This window comes from Trichomycterus rosablanca, chromosome 5 (genome assembly GCF_030014385.1).
Source record: "Trichomycterus rosablanca isolate fTriRos1 chromosome 5, fTriRos1.hap1, whole genome shotgun sequence".
NCBI lineage: Eukaryota > Metazoa > Chordata > Actinopteri > Siluriformes > Trichomycteridae > Trichomycterus > Trichomycterus rosablanca.
Genome location: NC_085992.1, coordinates 24,624,962 through 24,649,711, shown reverse-complemented (window position 1 = coordinate 24,649,711; position 24,750 = coordinate 24,624,962). Strand labels below are relative to the sequence as shown.

The following is a 24,750-nucleotide window of genomic DNA, read 5'->3' as shown; positions in this document are numbered from 1 at the left end:
TGGCAAAACAGGCACTGATTGGATGTATGAATGTTACTTTTGAACAAATTAGCTTTGCCTGCCATACATAACCAAATTAAAATATTTGTAGCATCTATACAATGTTAACTGAAATGTTCAAAGATTTACAATTTACAGTTATAATATAATAATAATAATAATAATAATAATAATAGTAATAGTAATAATAGTAATTGGAAGTGCCTATCAGTCTAATTTGTGACTACAGTTTTGACTAGGCTGTTCTGACTCAATGAGTGAAAGTACCAAGTTTGAGTTGCCAGATCACAATCCAGGTTAAAACACCATCTATTACACAGACTTGCTCAATCAAAAAGCATTGTTATCATGTTTTAATGTAAACAGTGCTGAAACCCCAGGAGGTTTGTTGATTCATATCTTATGTTCAGCGATATCTTTTGGCAACTTGCTTGTGGTCGGCTTTTAAAAAATGGCTAATTTAACTGCAGATTAGCCTCTGGAAGGCTGTCGGTAAAGGACATCAATTTTGTCACTGTTTTACATTGAGGTCTAGCATCTTATAATCAGGGACATGGATGAGTAGCAGTATGTTTGGGAGATTGCATAGGCTACTCAGAGAAGATGGTAAAGATATTAAAGCTTTAATAAAAAAGCCAATTAATAAACGAATCTGTCCAGGGTATTCCTGCCTTGTGCCCAGTTGGAACTGGTCCAGTCATGACTCTGACTTGGGTAAAGCTGTTGATTTAAAGTAAAAAAAAAAAGATAAAGCAATAAACTACTGGTTGGTTTATTGGTTCATAGGTCATTCTTATGTATGATTTGATTCATAATGCTGGAACGAATGAACTCAAATGAATCAGTTTGTTCAATTGAATCAAACTTCTCATCAATTCTTTGTATTCCTTTCAAGTATTACACATAAACTCACCTGACACACTAGTATCAGTCTTGCAGAGCCAGAAATGGCTTTTGAAGATGATTCAGTGCTGTGTTAAAGTAGCTCCTGTAAAGATGTCTGCTTTAGTAGACTCATTCATATGTTGCAAAAGTATTTGTCACCGTCTTAGCTGTACCATATTAGTACTTTCCATCTAATGGTCATTTAGTCATTAGACAGCGTAGACAGCAAAGTCCTTTATTGGGGTGGAAATAGTTAGGAACCTTTTAGTAGATGTGCATCAATAATGAATCACTACCTATTTATTTACAGCCACATTGGCCAATTAATATTTCTTTGCCAGATTTTTTTTTTTTTTTTGGGTAAGATTAATAAACAAACATATTGCTGATGTTTAAACGATTATGCACATCTCTTAGGCTCATTTTGGAATGCTAATTAGTATCCATAAAGTGAGCAAAATCAGCATTTATTGTAGTCATATCTCAAAGGCCTACTGACTCACACTGTTCATGCCATAAAATCACAACACAGATCAGTGGAAATTAAAATAATAAATCTAAATCCCTCATCCTAGGATTTAAACTCACCAAACTCTGTTGTTCTGTTTATTTAAGGTTTCTCCATTTCGTGTTTGATGAATTGTCACCTTGAACTTTCTGTGTACTGATAAGTTCTGCTCTCTTGTATACATATATGGCATGTTTGACGTACAGTATATTAGAGTACTGTAGGTGTGGTACTTGTTGACACACTTGTAAAGAACTTAAACCCATAACCAACTGCCATTAATCAACGGTTAACTAATAACTGACACGCATATTACGTCACATTAACATAAAACACATGACTGAATAAGTCATAACACCAGTTCAGCAGATTTTATACAGTAGCTGGTGATTAGTACAAGCGCTAACCAAACATTCATTTAATTGAACTTTCATGTTTTACCACCGTTTTATCCTGGTCAGCGTTGTGGTGGTTCTGATGCAGTCTGTATCTTAAAGCTGTATCTTTTTCTGACAACATCAGTGTTGTTAGTGGGTAAACAGATTTCTACCTTGATATTGTAGAAAATATCCATATTAATTCGTAAACAAAAAATCACATTACACAGATCCACACAGAGTTCATCATGCAGTCAGACTCCATACTGAAACAACAGTTTCCTTTTGATTGTAATGTTTAATAGTATAATAGTTCTGTTGTTCAAGATTTATACAATGTAAGTGCATAGTTTTTTCTGCTGGTATTAGAATGGTAGGGCTTTCTTTGAAAGAAACTGGCACACACACACTGAGGGTGAGCAGCACTCTGAGCTCTGGTGTGTTTAGCGATCTGTAGCTCTGCTTTATGTTCAGATTAAGCATCAGCTGTCGAAAATGAATTTAATTGTAATGTTTTTTTTATTTTTTTATTTTTTTTATATTTTGTTTATGCATTTTCTCCCCTTTTTCTCCCAAATTTTAGTTCGTCCAATTGCCCGATTGCGTCATGCTTCCTCTCCACTACTGCCGATCCCTGCTCTGATTGAGGAGAACGAAGCTAACCCTCGTCCCCTCCAACACGTGGGCAGCAGCCACATTTTGTCACCTACACCAGACGAGATCAGCTGCAGATCAGTCCCTGATCCGCACTCTTTTCCCGTCTCTGTGCAGGCATCATAAATCAGCCAGCAGAGGTCATAGTTGCATCAGTCATGAGAGACCCTATCTGGCTCAATACCCCACCCCCACCAAGGCCAGTGATAGCTTCTTTTTTTTTTTGGATAAAAGCGTCTGCTAAATGCTGAAAATGTAAATGTAAAATATATGAACAACAGGCCAATCGTTGTTCATGTTGCTGCTCAGCCCAGCCGGCAGGCAGATGTATTCTAGATCCCAGCTCTGGTGTGCTAGCGTGTGTTATTACCGTTATTACGTTTTTTAACTGACTGTATTAATTGAACAATTAACATTGACTTCTTCGTTGTTTTCCAGTTTACTGATTAAAATTGACATTCTTCTCAATAATAATAATAATAGTAATAATAATAACAATGGTAAGAAAAATAATACTATAATGAAATGTGCTGGTTGGCATAGTCTCCTTTACTCATTAAACCACCACAAACTATACACAATGGCTATGACAGAAATGCCTAGAGGCTTAAAAATTCCCTAAGTTCTTGTCCAGTGCTGCAGGGAAATACATTAACAGCTGTTCTTTATACAAAAGAGCTTTATCCAGTTTTTTTTTCTTTGTCTCTTAAGACCTATTTTGTTTATGTTTTGTGAAGAATAAGAGAACTTCGGTCATTTTAACAGAAATCTGTGTTCTTCTTGTTACTACATACTAAAAGCAAGAGTGTTTGGGCATCTCATCTATGTAAAAAGATGTTTTAACTGATTATGCAGAAGTGCATGAGTAATGCTTAACTCTTTTGCTCAGGAGGAGATTAAAGTGGAGGAGATTAAGACAAATGTACATTTATAAGTCCAAAAACGAAAGGTGACCATTGTGGTGCTTATTCAATAGACATTTCTTAAGGGTCTTGAATGTTTGGGAGTTCACAGGCCAAGCATCGTGACAGGTGAGGTGGATGAATTACATCAGCCCTTTGTTGCTTTTTGCACAGCTGAATGCTGCACCAAAAAGCTTAAGATTTGGTAATGTGGGAATGGTTCATTTTTGTTTCCTAATTTAGGTTTCCTAATTGACCATGTGCCCTTTTTACCATATCTCATTTTCATGCCATTCCAAGGGTCAGTCAAATGCTTTATGCTGGTGTTTTCTTGTAAATGCGAGATACACCGATCAGGCATAACATTATGACCACCTCCTTGTTTCTACACTCACTGTTCATTTTATCAGCCCCACTTACCATATAGAAGCACTTTGTAGTTCTACAATTACTGTTTGTAGTTTATCTGTTTCTCTACATACCTTTTTAGCCTGCTTTCACCCTGTTTTTCAATGGTCAGGGCCCCCACAGCTTTGATGTGTCTTATCCACTCATATCAGCACAACACACACTAACACACCACCACCATGTCAGTGTCACTGCAGTGCTGAGAATGATCCACCACCCAAATAATACCTACTCTGTAGTGGTCCTGGGAGAGTCCTGACCATTGAAGAACAATATGAAAGCAGGCTAACAAAGCATGCAGAGAAACAGATCGACTACAATCAGTAATAGTAATAAAATGGACAGTGAGTGTAGAAACAAGGAGGTGGTTTTAATGTTATGGCTGATCAGTGTGTGTTTCCATCCTTAAAAACATTAGTTTGCTGTTGTTAACCCATAAGATTACAGAACATCTGTAGTAGAAAAACATTTCAAGTAGTTTATTTAAGCAGTAGTTTAGATTGCAAATAAAATACTATTTGTTTTAACCTTATACGTGTCAGATAGTAGTGTTGACCTAAACTTTGTTTACAGCATGATTAAACTTTTGAGACTCAATAACGACCCTTAATTCACTTCAGCTGTGATGTGTTAAATAAACACCACTCAGAGACACAAGTGTTCAAGACGTGTTGCAACCATGGTGAAAACTAAGGAGCAGTCACACAAGCTGAGAGAGATCATTTTATTGCACCAAAACAGCAATGGGTATAAGAAGATTTATGAAGACCTTGAACATTGATGGAGATTGGGTACTATAAGATACAATTAATTTTGCAGAGTTCTGGGACAGTTCTGTCGGGTGACAAAACAAAACTGGAACTGTTTGGCCTTATGGATCTGCTGTTTGTGTGGATGTTCCGCCTCGGGGTTGTATAATAGTGCATATGGACACATTTCAAAAAGCTAGATGTTTTCATTTCAACTTAAAATGATGATTATGCAGGCCACCAAAGCTCATTTACTCCTCAAAGCATGTCTTTAGTCTCTCATTAATTTGTAATTTGTATAAAGGTGAAAAAGTGGAATTTATTCCAAAAAATGACCAGTGAGTACATGCTGAAGTTGGGTGTACCCATTGGTATCAGAACATAAACTGAGTACTTACCTTCTGCCTCTTGATCTGTAAGAAGGCCACAGGTCTGTGACACTGTGATGGTTATGAGTTTGGGAAATGATCGAACGCTTGCTCTGGCCTCTACAGTCACATGGCAATATCTGCAAACTTGTTTTACATCTGTAAATGTTTAATTCAGCTTTGTTTTTAAGGCATGTGGATGTGTTGATGAGTTGCTAAGCTACACTTCTGTCTGTTTCCTCCCCAGTGACTAAAGGTTTTGTTTTTAAAGTTATATTTATTCAGTATTTTTGTTAGGCCTCTAAGGCTAATGATCATATTAATGTTTTTATTTAGAACTGAAGAGTGTTTTGGAAAAAAAAAAGTTATATAATTTGTTTTTCAGTTATTTATTCCAGTGGATATTAAAGTGTACGTTGGCCTTTTTTGAACTATCACACAATTTTATTTTCTATTTCTGCCTTTTTTCACCCTTTTCTCCCAGTCTAATGGTATGTAATTACCCATGTTTTTCTCATATACTGCTCCAGACCCCTACCCTGATCAATGAAGGCCGTACCAAACACATGCCCTGCAGTTTTGCCAACTGCTTCTTTTCACCTACATGAGATGGTTTTATTATCACAGGGATCATTATTGCTTATGGAGAGTTACGTATCTTCATTATTTACCATTGCCATACAGACACCCTCCACCAGTCAGCAGATGCCTCAATTGCAGCAGAAATAAGCAAACCCTTCAGCCTGCCATCCCTCAGACATAGCCAGTCATGTCTGTGTAGGTGCCCGGCAGGCCAGTAGTAGAGCTGAGACTGGAATTTGATAGCTCAAGATCTCAGCGGTGGTGGGCTAGTTTTACAGCTGTGTCACCCAAGCACCCTTACTTACTAAATTAAAACAGAAATTGCTAATTTTACAGTTATTAGCTAGCCCACTGTGTTAGTAAATCATGTCATGTATTAGCTATTGTCTTATGTTTTGGTTGGAAAAATTACAAACAAGGCATAATGGAATTAAAATTGGCTAATAGTTAATTAATACAATGAGTAAACACAGTAAATGCAGGAATTATTTTCAATATTTTTTACATTTTGTATCAGACTGAACTTAAAAGCTGTAAAACCAACCATCGAAGCGGCAAATCTGTGTAGTGCATGACACTTAAGGTAGTGCTTAAGGTCAGTGGCATTGCCCAATTCCATAGAAAACAATAGCACCACCAGTGCAAAAGTGACTGCAGTCTTAGATACTGACTGCATCTCTATACTGTTATTAGCATGTTTACTCACAGTAGCGCTTATAATGACCTGTTTGCTATTGACTTAGTGTACATTCTGAAAGCTGAACTTATTCTGCTCACATTGTTCATCTTGCTGTTCTACATTACTACCACTTTTACTTGGTTGCACTGTTAATTATGTAATAAAGGATGAAGACATGTTGATAGGAAACTATTTGATACGAGGCTATATGCTAGTCTGTTATCGATTAACCACTGACTTAAGATAATCAGTAATTGGTTAAAAGAAATGTGGCAGAATTTGCATTCTTGGTTACTGTTTATTCAAGGGTTTTTGAAACTTTTTTCAGGTGACCCACATTTTGTCCAGACAACACACTCTGAACATTTACTTTTAGACAATTATACACCGAACAGCTGTGACATTAAAACCACCTCCTTGTTTCTACACACACTGTCCATTTTATCAGCTCCACTTACCACATAGGATCACTTTGTAGTACTACAATTACTGACTGTAGTCCATCTGTTTCTCTGCATGCTTTGTTAGCCCCCTTTCACCCTGTTCTTCAATGGTCAGGACTCTCCTAGGACCACTACAGAGCAGGTATTATTTAGGTGGTGGATCATTCTCAGTACTGCATTGACACTGACACGTTGGTGGTGTGTTAGTGTGTGTTGTGCTGGTATGAGTGGATAAGACACAGAAATGTCACTGCTGGACTGAGAATAGTCCAACAACCAAAAATATCCAGCCAACAGCGCCCCGTGGGCAGCGTCCTGTGACCACTGATGAAGGTCTAGAAGATGACCAACTCAAACAGCAGCAATAGATGAGTGATCGTCTCTGACTTTACATTTACAAGGTGGACCAACTAGGTAGGAGTGTCTAATAGGGTGGACAGTGAGTGGACACTGTATTTAAAAACTCCATCAGCATTGCTGTGTCTGATCTACTCATACCAGCACAACACACACTAACACACCACCATCATGATGAGAATCATCCATCACCTAAATAATACTCGTTCTGTGGTGGTCTTGTGGGGTCCTGACCATTGAAGAACAGGGTGACAGCAGGTTATAAAAGTATGTCGAGAAATAGATGGACAACGGTCAGTAATTGTAGAACTACAAAGTGCTTCTATTTGGTAAGTTGAGCTGATAAAATGGACAGTGAGTGTAGAAACAAGGAGGTGGTTTTAATGTTATGGCTGATCAGTGTATGTATACGTGGGTAAATTTTAATAATTAAAACTTTGTAAATAAAAAAATGTAAAACATGTTATGTATAGTGGCTAACAGATTAAACAAAGTGACTTTGTAAAACTTGTTCCTTGTCAAGGTTTTCGGTCACAAATGCATTTCTCCATGTTGTCTCCAGCCTTGAATGCCTTTTTACATCCTGTTTTTAAAAGCTTTAAAATAGAATGTTAATAATTAACTGATAAGAGACAAATAACCGCATACTTACCTGGAAGGGGAGAGACCATGATGAAGAAGGTGATTCACTTAGGGTGAGGTTCATCCATTGCACTGCAGGTATGCTGACCCCTGCAGACTCTCCAAATGTAGAAATCTCAACTGCACACTTTCTGATAGTGGGGGCTGTGTTTATGTTGTGGGTATGAAAGTGTTTGAAACTGCTAGGGCAGAGGTAGCTCGGCAGTTCCTGGCTCAAGCCTTACCACAGCCAGGTTTCCACTGTCAGGCAAGGGCTCTTGAGCAAAACCCTTAACTCTCAATTACTTGGATTGTATTCGGTCACAAATGTTAGTCGCTTTGGATAAAAATGTCTGCCAAATCCTGTATGTGTTAATATGCCATTGTTTAATCAGTTTCTTTGTTAAAAGGCATTTATATTTTCCAGCACCTAATAGAAGTTGCAGTTTCTGTTGAAATAAATGAATGCCCTTACTTGTCATATATACAGATACACATGTGTACAGTAGGGGTGGGCGATATGGCCTTTAAATAATATCACGATATTTTGGTATATTTTTGCGATATCGATATTCACTCGCGATATATAAGAACACTTTTTTAAAAAGTTTATTTTAAAAACACTTTTGTTTTGCAGACACTCAGGAAATCTAAGGTACAAATGTTACTAAATGTACATTAAATTAAGCATCACTTCCAGTAGGGCTGGGCGAAATGGCTAAAAAACTAATATCTCGATATGCTTTTGAGAAGTGGTGATGTGTGATACGATAGGATATCATGTAAACTTAAAGTACAATGGCAGGCCACTGCCCGTATTTTACCTTATATTGTTTATAAATTCTCTTAAAAACACAAAACATTGTAGTTCTGATAATTTCTGACTAATTACAGTGTTTATGATTTGTATTATTACAGGCTGTATTTGTATTAATATTGACAACATTCATATTAAACAAAATAGCAGAATCTCACAATCACATTTATGTTGTCCATTTTACAAACATTTAATATTTGATAATGCTTTGGTATGCTTTCTGGTAATTCATTCACTTATCTGTCAGTTATACAGCAACCAATGAAGAGAGAGCTTGAAATTCCACCCAAAATGTAAATTAGGAAGCTCTGATTGGTTTATACATCTAAATCTCTTGAACCGGAGTTGTTTTGCCCACAGAGTGAGCAAAACGAATGAATGTTTACCATAGATAAGAGTACAGTTTTCTGATTCGCTTCCAATGAATAATTTGTCTGAAAAGAGTCGTTTCTGACTCATTGACTCAGTGATTCAGTTTCCATGCTCATACGCAAAGGAAAGCGAATGGTAACCTGTGTATTCTATGTTCGTTCACTGACACAGTTTTTGTTCTCACATCATTCTCGGACTCAAGCAGTGACTGATGCTCCTCGTACTCACGCGGGTGCTTTTGCTTTAGGTGGTGAAATAAATTTGATGTGTTGCCTATTGTTGTCACAGTATTTTTGCACGTTTTGCAAATTACAGTCGTTTGTTTGTAGTCTGACCTTCTGTATCCGAAAAATTTCCACACTAGTGATGTAGCTCCGCTTTTAGGGACTAGTTCGTCCTCAGTGCTAACTCCGGTACTACTCTCTGCATTGGTCGCCATTATTTCACTGTTACGCGCTTGAGAGCAATATCGCGATATGGCAAAAATCATATCGAATTTACAGCTATACCGGTATTATTGTGAACGATATTATATTGCCCACCCCTAGTGTACCGTACAAGGAAATTCTTTTTCCGCATATCCCAGCTTTGGATGCTGGGGTCAGAGCGCAGGGTCAGCCTTTACAGAGCGCCTCTGGAGCTGACAGGGTTAGGGGCCTTGCTCAAGGACAGTGCAGCCCAACTGTGGCTGCATAGCAGAGCCTGGATTTGAACTGTGAATCTTCCGACTGATAGCCCAAAGCTTTACCCACTAGGCTACCACTGTCCCTAGGACACTAAACTGACACACTTAAATTGTGAGAACTAATTACATGCTTTGGTAATTTCTTGTATTATTTTAGATCTTTGTTGTCTTTACACTGCATCATACAAAATACTTGGCAGAAACAAACTCCAAACCATGCTGTTATACTTTGCAATATGTGTTAACACTTAGCATGTGTTTCTGCACAGTCACTGTCTTTGTGTTGTTGCACTGCAGAGCCCCACCTCTCCTCCTCTGCATTCTCCCACCCCACTTGAGTCTGCTCCATACCGTTAGCCCACACAGCTAGCAGCTTCTATAACAAAATGCAGTATGTGTGCATGTCACTGACAGAAGACACTTTTGTTAGCAACATGGCAGAATTCAGGACAGATGATTGTTCAGGGTTGATGTGTGTATGTGTTCATGTTAGTGCACTGATGATGGCCAGGATGGGGTGTGTGTACGGTTCATGTGCAGCTGATGCTGTTAGTACAGTCAGGTCTGAGAGTCCCTGGGTGTGGCACTGGAGATCAGTAGTGAGAATGAGAAGTGGGGTGTTAGGACTTTCATATGTCATCAACAAAGATATATATATTCACATAGAAAACTTAATATTATATATTATATGTATATATACACACGTATTTTTAAAGCCAGGACCTTCTTGCTGTAAGGCGACATAGTAAACACGGCATTAAAAGATGGATAGATAGACTGCTCAGGTGGTGCAGCGGTAAAAGCACGCTGGAACCAGAGCTGGGATCTCGAATACATCGTATCGAATCTCAGTTCTGCCTGCCGTCTAAGGCTGAGCGGCCACATGAACAACGATTGGCCTGTTGTTCAGATATGGGCGGGACTAAGCGGGATGGGGTCTCTCTCCCATGACTGGTGCAATTATGACCTCTGCTGGCTGATTGATGGCTCCTGCACAGAGATGAGAAAGGAGTGCTCTCAGGGTGTGTCTATCCGTACACAACGCTGAGCTGCACTGCACTTGTCAAAGTGCAGGTGATGAGATGCATACGGCATGCTGCCCACGTGTCGGAGGGGGGCGTGGGTTAGCTTTAGTCTCCTCAATCAGAGCAGGGATTGGCATTGGTGGAGAGGAAGCATGATGCAACTGGACATGCTAAAAGGGAGAAAAAGGGGAGAAAATGCATAAACGAAAATAAAATAAAAGATAGATAGATAGATAGATAGATAGATAGATAGATAGATAGATAGATAGATAGATAGATAGATGCTGTAAGGCAGGGGTGTCAAACGGCCCGCCACGTCATTTTATGTGGCCCGCGAGAGCTTAAACGACTGTACGATTGTTGTGATGGTTCGAGTCGTTACAGAGACGCACTTATAATTTAATGGGACACCTGCGCCTTTAAGCGGCAACCGGTGACATCGTAGTCATGGCAACTAACTTTGATCTTCGCTGAGAAGCTATGTGACTTTTACGGCAAAAGAATGCGGGTAGTAATGTAAACAATAATAATAAATATAAATAATTATCTTGCAATATAATACAGAATCATTGTCTGTAAGTAGTGGCGTTTATATTCTCAGTTGTTAGTAAATGTTTAGTGAGTATATCACAGCGTTTTAGTTAAAAATTTACCGTAATTAAATACAATTGTTACCGTTACTATAGCAATTAGTATCTTTACACAAAATGCTAACTCCTTAGCGCTGTTTTACGTTTGGTTAAATCTCATATTGTACCAGATGTAACACTTGACTACAGTTGTGTGCTTGTACTGTATTAAGTTCTTTATTGTTTTTATTGTTTGTATTTTTACTTCATTCTGGTGCACACAGTGTATCACACAGCTGGGAAGCAAATAAAACCAACTGTATTCTGAAGGGAGCTGTCTGTTTTCCTGTCCGTCTGTCTGTCTAGCTGAGCAAGGGGGATAAACTATTAGTGAGGGCAGAACAATTGTCTTAAAATACACCGTAAAATCCTACATTAACTGCATCTCTCAAAATGCATGCTGATTTTTTGACCTGCAAAGTGACACAGCCCGCCCGTAGATGATGTTAAGAAATATTTACACATAATCCCAAAATGTACAAGAAGATAAGTAAGAAAATTAAGCAGAAGTAGGAAATTTAAAGAAAGTGAAAACAAGTTTGTGCATTAAGAAGAGAAAACGGTGCGTCTCTTGTGTTATGAGGCCGTGTCTGTGGTAAAGGAGGACAATATAAATGCAGAATTTAGCCTCCAAGAAAAACAACAGACTGCAATCACAGCAGAATACGTTACAATCGGCCCTTTGAGGGCCACAATAATGCTGATGTGGCCCTTAGTGAAAATGAGTTTGACACCCCTGCTTTAAGGCGACAGTGCTACCCACCGAGCCAGTCATAGAAATGAACAATTGCAGAAATCATCATAAAAATATAAAGACTGCCATTAAATACACATCTGAAACAAACATTGGGCTTCAACTATAGCTGTGAATTGTACAGTTTAATAATATCTACTTTACATTCACATTTAAAATAGGATACTTACTATTACTGGTATATAGAATCAGGAAGATTTGCATTAGCACGTCACTAAGCTTTATATAAACATGTCTTAATACATTATTTATTGAAAAACAGTGTGATATATTTTCAAGTATATTCAGAACAGTAATGTGAATATAAACATTGTGAGCAGAAGCAGATCAGCTTTTAGAGCAGAGATTTTATGCGAAGTTGGTAGCGAACTGTAAATTAGAAGCACAGACTAAACCTGCTAATCAAAAAACAGATTTTTTTTCCTGACATTATTAATTTGCTTATTATAATGTCTGAAAAGTCACGTGAAAGCCACCTTACAGTTCTGTAAAAAACAGAAATCAAGTCCAGTCCTGGTAAATATGTGTTGTTATGAGAAATACTTTACTTCTGGGTCTGAATCCTTAACATGATCTGCTATTTAGTGACATTTCATTTGAAGAAATGTTTCACAGTAAATATACAGTAAGTGTTTTAATTTAGCATGGTGGGAGTGTTTCTGGGCTGGGATATAGGCATAGGTAGCAAAGTGAGATAAAGGAGGAGAGGAAGGAGGCTTTTCTTCCTCAGTGCTGCAGACACAAATGTTTCTGCCCAACTGGCGTACATGACTGTGCAGAAATGCACATGGCTATACAATAAGCTTAGTTTGTGCTTCATTAGAAGTGCTTCAGAGAACTGCCTGTAGTGAGTTTTAAAAAGGTTTGTGGAGCAGTCGTGGATGATTAAGAGAGTATAAAGTTTAAGAGGCTGCCACTGATTTTCTTTTGCGTACTTATTTCCCCATTCACGTCTTTAATCCCAAATTACAGTAAAGATGGAGAGATGACTTTTCCAAATGTTCCTTTTCCCAGCCCTTTCATCCATCTGTAAAGAGTTTGGAATGTTTTCCCTATGTCCCAACGAGGTGTGTTTTGTAACCCAAGAGATACTTAAATGACTTCTACATTTACATTACATGTACGGCATTTAGAAGACGCTTTTATTCAAAGTGACTTGCAATTATGACTGAACACAAGGGTTAAGGACCTTACTTGAGGGGCCCAACAGTGGCGACCTGGTGGTGGTGGGGCTTGAACCAGCAACCTTCTGATAACATATATGAGAGTGAGAGTAATGCCTAGTTCACAGTACACAAATCCCCAGGTGGGGCGGTCTGGGTCCTTTCTGTGTGGAGTTTGCATGTTCTCCCCGTGTCTGCGTGTGGTAAATTGGAGACACTAATTTGTCCATTAGTGTGTTCGATATAACCTTGTGAACTGATGAACCTTGTGTGAAGATAAACTACCGTTTCCTGTCATGAATATTACCAAAAGTATAAAACATGACGTTAAAATCCTAATAAACAAACAAACAAACACACTACACGACTTTTGCCCTGCTTTTCGCATGCCGACTGGTTGGCGCTAGATTTGCTGGCTCGAGAGCAACTCAGCGTTCGCGATCAAAACGCCGCTCTCAATCGCTATGTGTGAACTACTCAACAACTGGTTCGAGTTGTTTAGTAGACTGAAGTTATATATCTAGCATGTCAAATATCTGGATATGAGTCGGCCGACTGGCAATGAGTACTGTGTCGAACAGCCAATGAGAACGCAAGATACGGGGTGAGGGGAAACACGGGGTGGGAGTGTAAAAAGATGGGACAGGGGAATAATATAGTCTATATCAGAATACATCGACACACACAAGTTTTACAGTATTTCTGACCTTATCGTTCTCTACAAAACATAACACCAACATTGCATTGCAAATAATTATTTAATCTCCAACTCACTATACTGTAGAACAATCCAAGCTGGTCGCGTAGCCAAATCCACTCAGATTCATTTATTTTTTCTCTCTAATTTTATGCTGCACATCAGCGCACAAACTTTGATCACTCGCTACTTCTTGACGTGCAGTTTTGGATGCTCATTAAACCTTTCGTCACTTCTCGCGTTTGTTTTTGTGAAAAAACGTAGTTTGGGAGACCAGAGAAGCTCACCTGCGATTCCAGTTGGTGATAGATGGTGTAGTGTAAAACGCCCTATCGCCGATCAGTCGTGTAGTGTGAAAGCCACACCGACTTGAAAGACTCCCGATTACAAGAGATCCAGTTGTGTAGTGTGAACTGTACAGCGACCTGACGACTTGGAAAGTCGTGTAGTGTGAACTTGGCATAAGTGGTTGAATTTGTGTTGCACTTCAATGCTTTGTCCAAGGTGTGACAGACCCACCAAGACTCTGATGGATATAATCTGAGAATGCACTGATAATGCACCTCCCAATGACTAGGCTGTTTGGCCATGCCTTCAGACAAAGTCGAATCAAGTCGACTTGTTTTACCACTTGCACCGGCCGAACGCCCAAGACTTTTGACTCTGATCAGATAAAGTGAAAATAAATGGATAAATAAATAAATAAATTGCTGCATAAAATGGGCTGAAAATAACCCTGGAAAATGTAGAAAGCAAAACGACTTTGCTGTGGCAGAGATTTATTTTCAGATGTGGGTTCATAGATACTTAGCAACACTGATGTCATTTCCCATAGTGGCGACCAGCAGCTGTTTATTGCATGAAATCATCACAACTGGATTTGCTCCGTTTAGCTAATGGCAGCTGGATCGATATTATTTAAAAGATTTATCCCGGAATCATTGTGTCAGTGTGATCAGTCCAGAAAGTGTGATGTGCTTATTTGTTTGATTTCTTTTCTTCTGCCCTAAGTAAAGAATACAAGTGTTCTCTGCAGGCTAGCCGCTGCTTTTCAGATTTCTCTGGCTAGTTGACAAGCTCTAAATCCCTTTTGCAAATCTCAGCTGCAAGTGATTACTTGTGGAAACAGTTGCAACATGGCTTGAATTGTTTGGATAACGGATCATATGAAGCCCACATGCTGTTGTATTAGAAGTGTCTGAATATCACAGTGTATTTTTCTATATCTGTGTGTGTGTGTGGTTGTGTGTGTTTAAATGTATTGGTTGGTCGTCATGGTGACTCGGTCAAGTGTACTGGCCACTCCCTGTTCTGCTCTGGACAGCTCTGCTTTGTATGCATGAGGTCATGTAGTTACTCATGCCACCACCCACCTCCCCCTATCAGCCAGCTATTGGCTGACTCGACAGTCTAGTCCATTTAATGAACAGAGAATGCTGGGAAAAAAACACCCAGTGAGACAAATCTGCAGTGCTGCTGGGGGCTGTGAAGCAATGTTTCCTCTTATTATAAGTACCATTGTGTTGCAGCCTGGTCACTTCACAATACATTCACCCTGTAATCAAAATAACTATATAAACCTAGAAGCAGTTCTGTTTACTGGTTTTAGATGCAGGCATCACAGAGGGCGGCACGGTGGCTTAGTGGGTAGCACTGTCACCTCACAGCAAGAAGGTCCTGGGTTCGATCCTCAGGTGGGGCGGTCCGGGTCCTTTTTGTGCGGAGTTTGCATGTTCCCCCCCGTGTCCGCGTGGGTTTCCTCCGGATGCTCCGGTTTCCTCCCACAGTCCAAAAACATGCCACCAGGCTAATTGGAAACACTGAATTGTCCTGTAGATACCTGGCCGCTAGATGCACAAACCAGTGCATTGTAGTGCCGGTCCCAACCCGGATAAAATAGGGAGGGTTGTGTCAGAAAGGGCATCCGGCGTAAAAATTGTGCCAAATGAATGCGGATCGTGATCCGCCGAGAGCCGACCCTGCAACCGAACGGGACAAAGGCCAAGGAAGAGGAAGAAGAAGATGCAGGCATCACAGAGGGGGTTTCACTGTGTGATAAATCATCCAAAAATACAGGTGTTCCATGGTATATCTATAATTTATCTATTTATTTATTAGGATTTTAACACACTTGTTTTACACACTTAGATTATATGACAGGACAGGTAATTACTGGTTACACAAGATTCATTAGTTCAAGTGTTTAATGTCAAACACAGTCATGGACAATTTTCTATCTCTCACAGACAGGGAGAACATGCAAACTCTATACAGAAAATACCCAGACCGCTCCACCTTGGAATTGAACCCAGGACCTCTTGCTGTGAGGCGACAGTGCTACCCACCGAGTCACCTTGCCGCCCGATATGACTATAATCCTTGACCATTTAATTATACAAAAGCACATGGTAAGGATGAAACAAACAAACAAATTAGGAATGCCATTGATTAACTGAAGACATTATTGGTCGATTAATGCTGTTGTTTAAAAATGGCATATAAATTCATTTTCAGTGCTTAGGTGGCGCAGCAACTGGCATCAAGGGTGTGAATCCACAGCTGTTCTGTTGCCCAGTAGGGCATCTACATACAGACATAATTGATACAGACTGAGGGTGGGGTGGGTGGCCGAGGCCCAGAGATGGATTGAGTGCTGTCCAGGGTGTGTTACTGCAATTGTACCCAGTGATTTTGGGAAAGCCGGACCCACTGTGACCCTGACCAGGATAAAGCATGGTTAAAAAAATTTAATAAATAATTCATTTTCAGTATCTTATGGGTGATTTGAATTGAGAGAGAGGCTGAGCAACAGCAAAACTTTAAATACAGTCTTATTATTTACATGTGGACTAAATATTTAACATTTTATTTTATTTTCATCAACCACTTTATTCTTCCAGGTGCTCTGTTTTCTTCCACCAAGTCTAAAGGTATGTAAATCAGGTCAATTGGAGCTACCAAAAATTGCTATTGTGAATGTGTGTGTGTGTCCTGTCGTGCATTTCCTGTCTTATGCCCAATAAATCGGACCCATTATGACCCTGATTCCTGGCTGTGGTAGAACAGATATTGAATGAATGATTGAACAAATGAATGAATGAATGGCAGCACTTTGTCTCAATGTGTTTGCACACTTTGCTAGTTCATAGGCATGTACGGCGTAGGTGAGAGTCAAATCAATACTCAGAACACACACAGTTCAGATCAAGCATCAGCTGTTGAAAATGAATAAAAATGACATGTTCAGCTCATGGTGCATGGGTGGCACAGCGGTCTGTTATGCTAGCCTACCACTGCTGAGATTGCAGTCAGACTCCATACTTAGAACTGATGCATCTGTAAACAGAACTAGTGCTTAGCTACTGAGGGTGAGAGACAGTGAGTCTGAATTAAATAGTGCTTCTGCAGTCTGTATCGTTACTGTATGTGAGAGAGATGTGTTGCACTCCCAGGTCAAATTTTTAACCAAACCGTGAAATATTTGTTGATTTTCAGGTAATTAGCTAATCAATAACACCCCTACTACGACATTTCCAGACTCTATTACAACTTTTTACTTCGCATCAAGGCATCGTTTAATCCATACAACTATATACAGCTCACGGTGTTTCGCACGGATGACTTTTACTTTTGCACAACGCGTTCATGCTGTGGTCAGGTGACGTGAAGAAGCCGAGGGCTGCGTCCGAAATCTCAAACTTAAACCGGGTACTTTCTGCATGCAGTTTAATGAATACTACGATTTAGGACGCAGCCGAGATTTGATAGCGCGGACTGCAAAATAGGAAGAGAGAGAAAATATCGAGGGCCGAACAGAGGAGACTGGACAGAGATTGGACCACAGAAAGTTTTAGATCATTTTAAGCTGAAAAAAACGAAAACTCAGTACAACATTCACACTGTCAGAACATCGTGTTGATACTCTGACTTTTCTTCATTACACCACCACAGGCTTTTTTGAAGGCTTAGGCAAACACACATGTACACGCACACAAACACTGCCTCATCTAGGAGATCCAATCCTGACAGACCCTCCTACAAACGCCACAAAGCCTCCCAACTAAACATTAAAGGTTTATGTTCTGCGTGAGCTGTAGCTGAAACTTTTAGTTCTGAAAGTTGCACAAATTAGAGGCAATGTTCATGTATTATTGTTTATTATTATTTATGCCTTAGTTTCAGGTTGCCTGCATTCATTTTAATTTGATTTTTTTTTTATGTATTTGTTTTTGCATTTCAAAAATTTTCTCTTTAAACTGCAGTGTATGCAAAGAATAAAATGTGCAGTTTTTTTTAAAAGATGTCTTATTTTATCTTATGTATTTATTTTTGCTCTTTATTAAAGCAAAAGTATTTCTTATCCGATTACTCGATTCATCACTGGAACAATCCATAGAATACTCGATTACAAAGATAATTGATAGCTGCAGCCCTACCATCAGCTCTACTCTGTTGTGTCCTGCCAAACCTTTATAGAGAGCATGGATTTGCCCTAAGTGACTAAGCACTAATGGCTGAGCCAGTAATGGATAAACTATGGCATCCTCATCCTGTCTTCAGAGCTGTGTACAGAGTACTAAGCATTAGTGCATGATTATCTCCTAAATCATGTCAAAAATTGCAAGTCAGTCTCAGTTAAAGTTCACATCTTGAAGCATAATGACTCGTTCTCCTTGTCTGTCTCAGACATTTGTCTGTGTGTTCTGATCTGCTGTTGGGGTGGGGTTCTGATTACCAAATGGCACTTTAAGCACTTTAAGCTACCTGATAAAATGTCAGAGATTTAAGTCGCAAGCTTGATCTGAAGCAATTGCTTGGAAATATCTGGTGAGGCTCATCTCTGGCCTTCTAGTCATTTACCTTTACAGCATTTACCTCATGCTTGTATTCAAAGTGACTTACATTTACATTACTACTGAATGCAGTCCCAGCAACTGAAGGTTAAGTGCTTAGCTTAAGGGCTAAACACTGGCAACTTGTTGGTGAATGAGCTTCAATCATTGACCTTCTAAGTATCAGTCCAGTACCTTAACCAGTGAGCTTCACTGCCCTGTTATTTTCCCAGCCAATCCCAGGCCTCCAAAATAAGAAAAATGTTCAGCAGTGTTGAAGTGCCAGTGATTTTATTTTCATGTTTCAACACCACTTTATTCTGGTCAGGGTCATATGGTAAGTCTGGTTTCCCCGGAATAACTGGGTGCAGTGCAGCAACACACCCCAGACAGGATGCCAAACCACTGCATTTAATTTTTGACTGTTTACTGTCATGGTCTTTCCTTCTCAGTATCTTGACCTATACTTTCAAGCTTTATGCACTCTCTCGAAGATCTTGAAATATCTTTGGAATATTGTGATATCAGGCTGGGAGGACATGCCAGCCTGAGTGCACACTGCTGTTACAGCAAAAGGGGCAAGAAGTTTTAAAATTCATGTAGATTTACATCAATATTTTGCTATATTTTGCAATATTAATTAAAAGCATCACATTTAATTTCAGAAAAGCGTAAACTAGAAGCATTTTCACTAGAGATCTTAGACTTGACCCCTATTGTAGGTCAGGGTTCCTATGATTTACATTACATTAACAATTTCAGCATTTAGCAGACGCTTTTATCCAAAGCGACTTACAGTACTGTGACAATATACAGTCTAAGCAATTGAGAGTTAAGGGCCTTGCTCAGGGGCCCAACAGTGTCAGCCTGGCAGTGGTGGGGCTTGAACCAAGGACCTTTGGCTTACTAGTCCAGTACCTTAACCACTAGGCCACATCTGTCCCTATGATAATTTCAATGAGCCACCCGCCAAAGACGCCCCTTTTTATTTATTTTTTTATTTTTATTTTTTTCTTAGAATAGAATGCCTTCATTTGGCATATATACATATACAGATATAAAGTACAACAAAATTCTTGTTTGCATATCCCAGCTGGTCTGGAAGCTGGGGTCAGAGCAAAGGGTCAGCCATTGTTGGTGCCCCTCAAGCCGAGAGGGCTAGGGGCCCTGCTCAAGGACCCAACGGTGGCTATATGGCAGAGCTGGGATTAGAACTCTCAACCTTTCAATTGATAGCCCAAAGCACTAACTACTAGCTACCATTGTTCCTGTACTTAACCCAGCTACTGTATTAGGAGTTGCTGCAGAGGATCAATCTGGTGTGCATACCTGATTTGGCACAGTTTTTACACCAGATGCCGTTCCTGACGCAACCTTGCAATGGCCAGGCTGTCCAGCATTACCCCCTCCTTACAGATCAATATATCCTACCAGATTTTAAAGCAGGGTTGTCTACGCTAGCACACCAGAGCTGGGATTTCGAATACATTGTATCGAATCTCAGCTCTGCCATCTGGCTGGGCTGGGGGGCTGCATGAACAACGATTGGCTGTTGTTCATAGGGTTAGGGGCAAGTCGGATCATGGGTCCTCATAAATGGTGCAATTACGACCCCTGCTGGCTGATTGATGGCGCCTGCACAGGGCTGAGGAATAATGCTGATCAGGGTGTGGCTCTCCGTGCACAGTGCTGATCGGTATATGTGAACTGGGCTCGTGCAGGTGAAAAATGCAGTCTGTACTGAGCACGTGTCGGAGGGGGCGTGTGTCAGTTGAGAAGCATCCTCAGTCAGCGGTGGAGGGTTCAATCACTGTGTGTGAGTGGTTAACATTAGCATTTCATTATAATGCTAATGTCCTTAGTAGTGTCCTTAGTAGCCTAAAGACCAAAGTAAATGCAGACATTTAGGCAGGGGCCTATGGTCAAATAAAAAAAAACCTGATACATTACTGGTTGAAATAGCCTGACTTCTTTCGCAGCGATTTATTCAAAGCATAAGTGCAATGAAGAGGCAACAGATAAAAAAAAATGTGGTCAGTCCAAAAGACCAGAGAAATGCATTTGAATTTGAATCAATTTTAAATGATTCAGAGCTGAAAAAGAGGTTGGCCATTAGTGCTGGGCATACGATTCTTTGTTAAATAAATGGCACAGACTTGGAATGCTGCCATTTCCGTGCCAATGGCCTTTGAATTGCTCAGAAAATGTAGTGCTAGTGGACATTTTCCCAAAGTTTGAATGGGAACAACCACGTAAATTACAGCGTGAAGACAACGTGTCTGGGGCGTTATTATGAATCGGAACTCGAGCATTTCTTAGGTGCTGAGTATAAAAGGAAATTCTGAGAAGGCTAGTTAGAGAAATCAATGGCAGGACCGATTATGTTTCAGTTACTTAGACCTCCCACACCTCACATTTCCTGTTTAGCCGTGATGGTAGTGGATATGTTTAAGCCTCCAGGCCTGAAGGGCCTCAGGATCTGCAGTGAAGATCCATCTCATGTACATATTTCCCATGCAAGTCTTTCCTGTGTCTCAGTAGTGTGGAGCGAGAAGAACGTAACCTATCATGGTTGTGTCTTGTCTTCTGTTTCTTCCCATGTATTTTCTGTTGTTGGCTTTTTTTCATATGGACTGACAGCATGTTGCATTAGGAAACAGCTAGTCAGCTCACACAACATGTCAGTTTCTAATTACAGATGATGACATGTGCTTTTATGATGTTCTATAATATGGGATATCCTGTGTTTTTACTAGATAATTAATGATGAGGTCTTCCATGTCTCTTCCATACCTTATAATGATGACAAATCACTGATGTTGCTTGAGGTTTGTTTCCTGTGGGGGTGTAAGGAGCTGCTTTTATTGACATTTTGGCCAGGCACTGTCTATACAGAGGCTTGTAGCCAAAATATACAGTGCTTTTAAAAAGTATTGGTATTTTTATCCATCATTTTGCTTTAAATAAACAGTCATAAAGATTTAGTTAAGTAAAAATCAGAAAAGTAAAATTTCACTTAAGTATTTAGACCCTATATTCAGTACTTTGTAGAAGACATTTGGAAGCAATTACAACTGCAAGTCTCCATAGATACATGAGTGTACAAGCCTTGCACACTAGGATTTGGGAGTTTATCCCATTCTTCATAGAATGGGATAGATCTGTTTAAGTCTAATAATCCTTTTGTCAGATTGTATGGTTGGCATGTGTGAACTGCCATCTTCGTGTCTGTTCACAGATTTTGGATAGGGTTTACCTTAACACTGAGCTTATATATACAGTTGCTCGCCTGGTTTTCAGTCAACCCAAGCTCTGCCACATTACCTCACTCCTGCGCTCTCCTCACTGGCTTCCTGTAGCTGCCCACATTCAATTTAAAACAATGATAGTCTACAAAGCCAAAAAATGGTCCAGCCCCTACCTACCCAGGGAACTTATCAAACCCTGTTCTGTACCACACACCCTTCAAGCTTCAGATCTGGCTTGTTTTTATCCACCCATCAGAATTTGAGGAAAATAGGCACCGGGGCTCTTTACTAGCTCTCAGGTAGTGGACTGAACCGCTCCTGTCTGTCTGAACAGCTGTTCAACAGAAATTGAAATAAATGCTTAATATAGTGTTTTGAACAAAAAAAAAAAAAAAAAAAGTTAAACGTTTAAATAATAAATTCCACATAAATAATGAATAAGAGCCATCTTCTCTTTTTCCTCTAATTTAACTATTGTATCCTCAGTAATATAACAAATTAATTTCATAAAATTATATCAAATTAATTTTATGCTTTCAACTTTTTGGGGGAAGGCCCTGTTCAGAATAAGTGCACAATTTAGCAAAAAAGCAACATAAAGATTAGTTTAGTGTGGAGATACTCCAGTGGCTTGCACAGAGCCCTGACCTCAACTTTACTGAACATGTTTGGGATGGATTGGCATCAGTACCTTACCTCACCTATGCTCTCGTGACTGAATAGGCACAAACTGCCACAGACACACTCCAAAATTCTGTGAAAAACCTTTTCAGGAGAGTGGAGACTGTTATAGCTGAAAATAGGGGGCATATAGTGAGGTAAATAAATTGTTTTTGGTACAGTACAAGGGGTAAAGTTAAACGGATTACAGTGTGAACTCAGCTGGTTAAAGAATAATTGCTCTGTCTTGCTTCTACATACAGTGGGGCCAAAAAGTATTTAGTCAGCCACTGATTGTAGGATTTTTAAAGAATTTATTTGTAAATTATGGTGGAAAATAAGTATTTGGTCAATAACAAAAGTTCAACTCAATACTTTGTAACATAACCTTTGTTGGCAATGACAGAGGTCAAACATTTCCTGTAAGTCTTCACCAGGTTTGCACACACTGTAGCTGGTATTTTGGCCCATTCCTCCATGCAGATCTCCTCTAGAGCAGTGATGTTTTGGGGCTGTCGCTGGGCAACACGGACTTTCAACTCCCTCCACAAATTTTCTCTGGGGTTGAGGTCTGGAGACTGGCTAGGCCACTCCAGGACCTTGAAATGCTTTTTACGGAGCCACTCCTTCGTTGCCCGAGCGGTGTGTTTGGGATCATTGTCATGCTGGAAGACCCAGCCACGTTCCATCTTCAATGCTCTCACTGATGGAAGGAGGTTTTGGCTTAAAATCTCACGATACATGGCCCCGTTCATTCTTCCCTCAACACGGATCAGTCGTCCTGTCCCCTTTGCAGAAAAACAGCCCCAAAGCATGATGTTTCCACCCCCATGCTTCACAGTAGGTATGGTGTTCTTGGGATGCAACTCAGCATTCTTCTTCCTCCAAACACGACGAGTTGAGTTTTTACCAAAAAGTTCCATTTTGGTTTCATCTGACCACATGATATTCTCCCAATCCTCTTCTGGATCATCCATATGCTCTCTTGCAAACTTCAGACGGGCCTGGACATGTACTGGCTTAAGCAGGGGGACACGCCTGGCACTGCAGGATTTGAGTCCCTCTCGGCGTAGTGTGTTACTGATGGTAGCCTTTGTTACTTTGGTCCCAGCTCTCTGCAGGTCATTCATCAGGTCCCTCCGTGTAGTTCTGGGATTTTTGCTCACCGTTCTCATGATAGTTTTGACCCCACGGGATGAGATCTTGACCCCAAGGGAGATTATCAATGGTCTTGTATGTCTTCCATTTTCTTACAATTGCTCCCACAGTTGATTTATTCACACCAACCTACTTGCCTATTGTAGATTCACTCTTCCCAGCCTGGTGCAGGTCTACAATTTTCTTCCTGGTGTCCTTCGACAGCTCTTTGGTCTTGGCCATGGTTGAGTTTGGAGTCTGACTGTTTGAGGCTGTGGACAGGTGTCTTTTATACAGATAACGAGGTCAAACAGGTGCCATTAATACAGGTAACGAGTGGAGGACAGAAGAGCTTCTTAAAGAAGAAGTTACAGGTCTGTGAGAGCCAGAAATCTTGCTTGTTTGTGGGTGACCAAATACTTATTTTCCACCATAATTTACAAATAAATTCTTTAAAAATCCTACAATGTGATTTTTTTCTCTCATTTTGTCTCTCATAGTTGAAGTGTACCTATGATGAAAATTACAGACCTCTCTCATCTTTCTAAGTAGGAGCACCTGCACAATCAGTGACTAAATACTTTTTGGCCCCACTGTAGGCCTGATCTGAAAGGCCAAATGAGTGAGTGTTAGCATGTGTTCAGACAAAAAAGAAGCTGGGGTCAAGATCTGATCAGATTTTGCATCTAGGCATGTTCCTAATTCATTTTAATGTGTTTTATTTATAATATTATTTATTTTTAAGGCCATACCTAATTCATTCAAGCCTTGAAATGAGTCGTTTCCCATGTACACTATGAGACATGTACACTTAGTCAAAATGTCCAAGATGTCGAAGTCTTGCTAAAAACACTACTCTGGTAACTGAGTTGGGAAAACTCCCAACCAATTTTATAGACACAGAAAGGGGGTGTCAAAACACGAATGAGTATTTTCAAATTTGAGACAGAGCCTTGTACCATCGCTGGATGTTCTAGAAATATTACGGTAGGCTGTGCAGTGTATTGTCGCTTCCATTTATTCTGTCATTCAATTTATGAGTGTAATTTAATGACTGCCGTGAAATGTGGCAATTTTAATTATTGGAAAACAGGGTCCATGACATTAAGCACATTTGTACTGTGCGGTCGCAACATTAGCGTTTACTCAGCAGTGGGTTCTTCGGTTCTAGGGTGCACTTGTCACACTGCGTAATGTC

At 39.8% G+C, this 24,750-nt stretch overlaps 1 protein-coding gene and 1 non-coding gene across 10 annotated transcripts in view; both read left to right on the top strand.

Moving 5' to 3' along the window:
* The window catches only part of dst (dystonin), a 287,668-nt gene that overhangs the window by 36,440 nt on the left and 226,478 nt on the right, over positions 1-24,750 (top strand). The gene's annotated exons all lie outside the window — the stretch shown is intronic.
* On the top strand, positions 7,557-7,714 carry LOC134315499 (U1 spliceosomal RNA). The gene has a single exon (XR_010012569.1). It is a non-coding gene; the product is annotated as a U1 spliceosomal RNA (small nuclear RNA).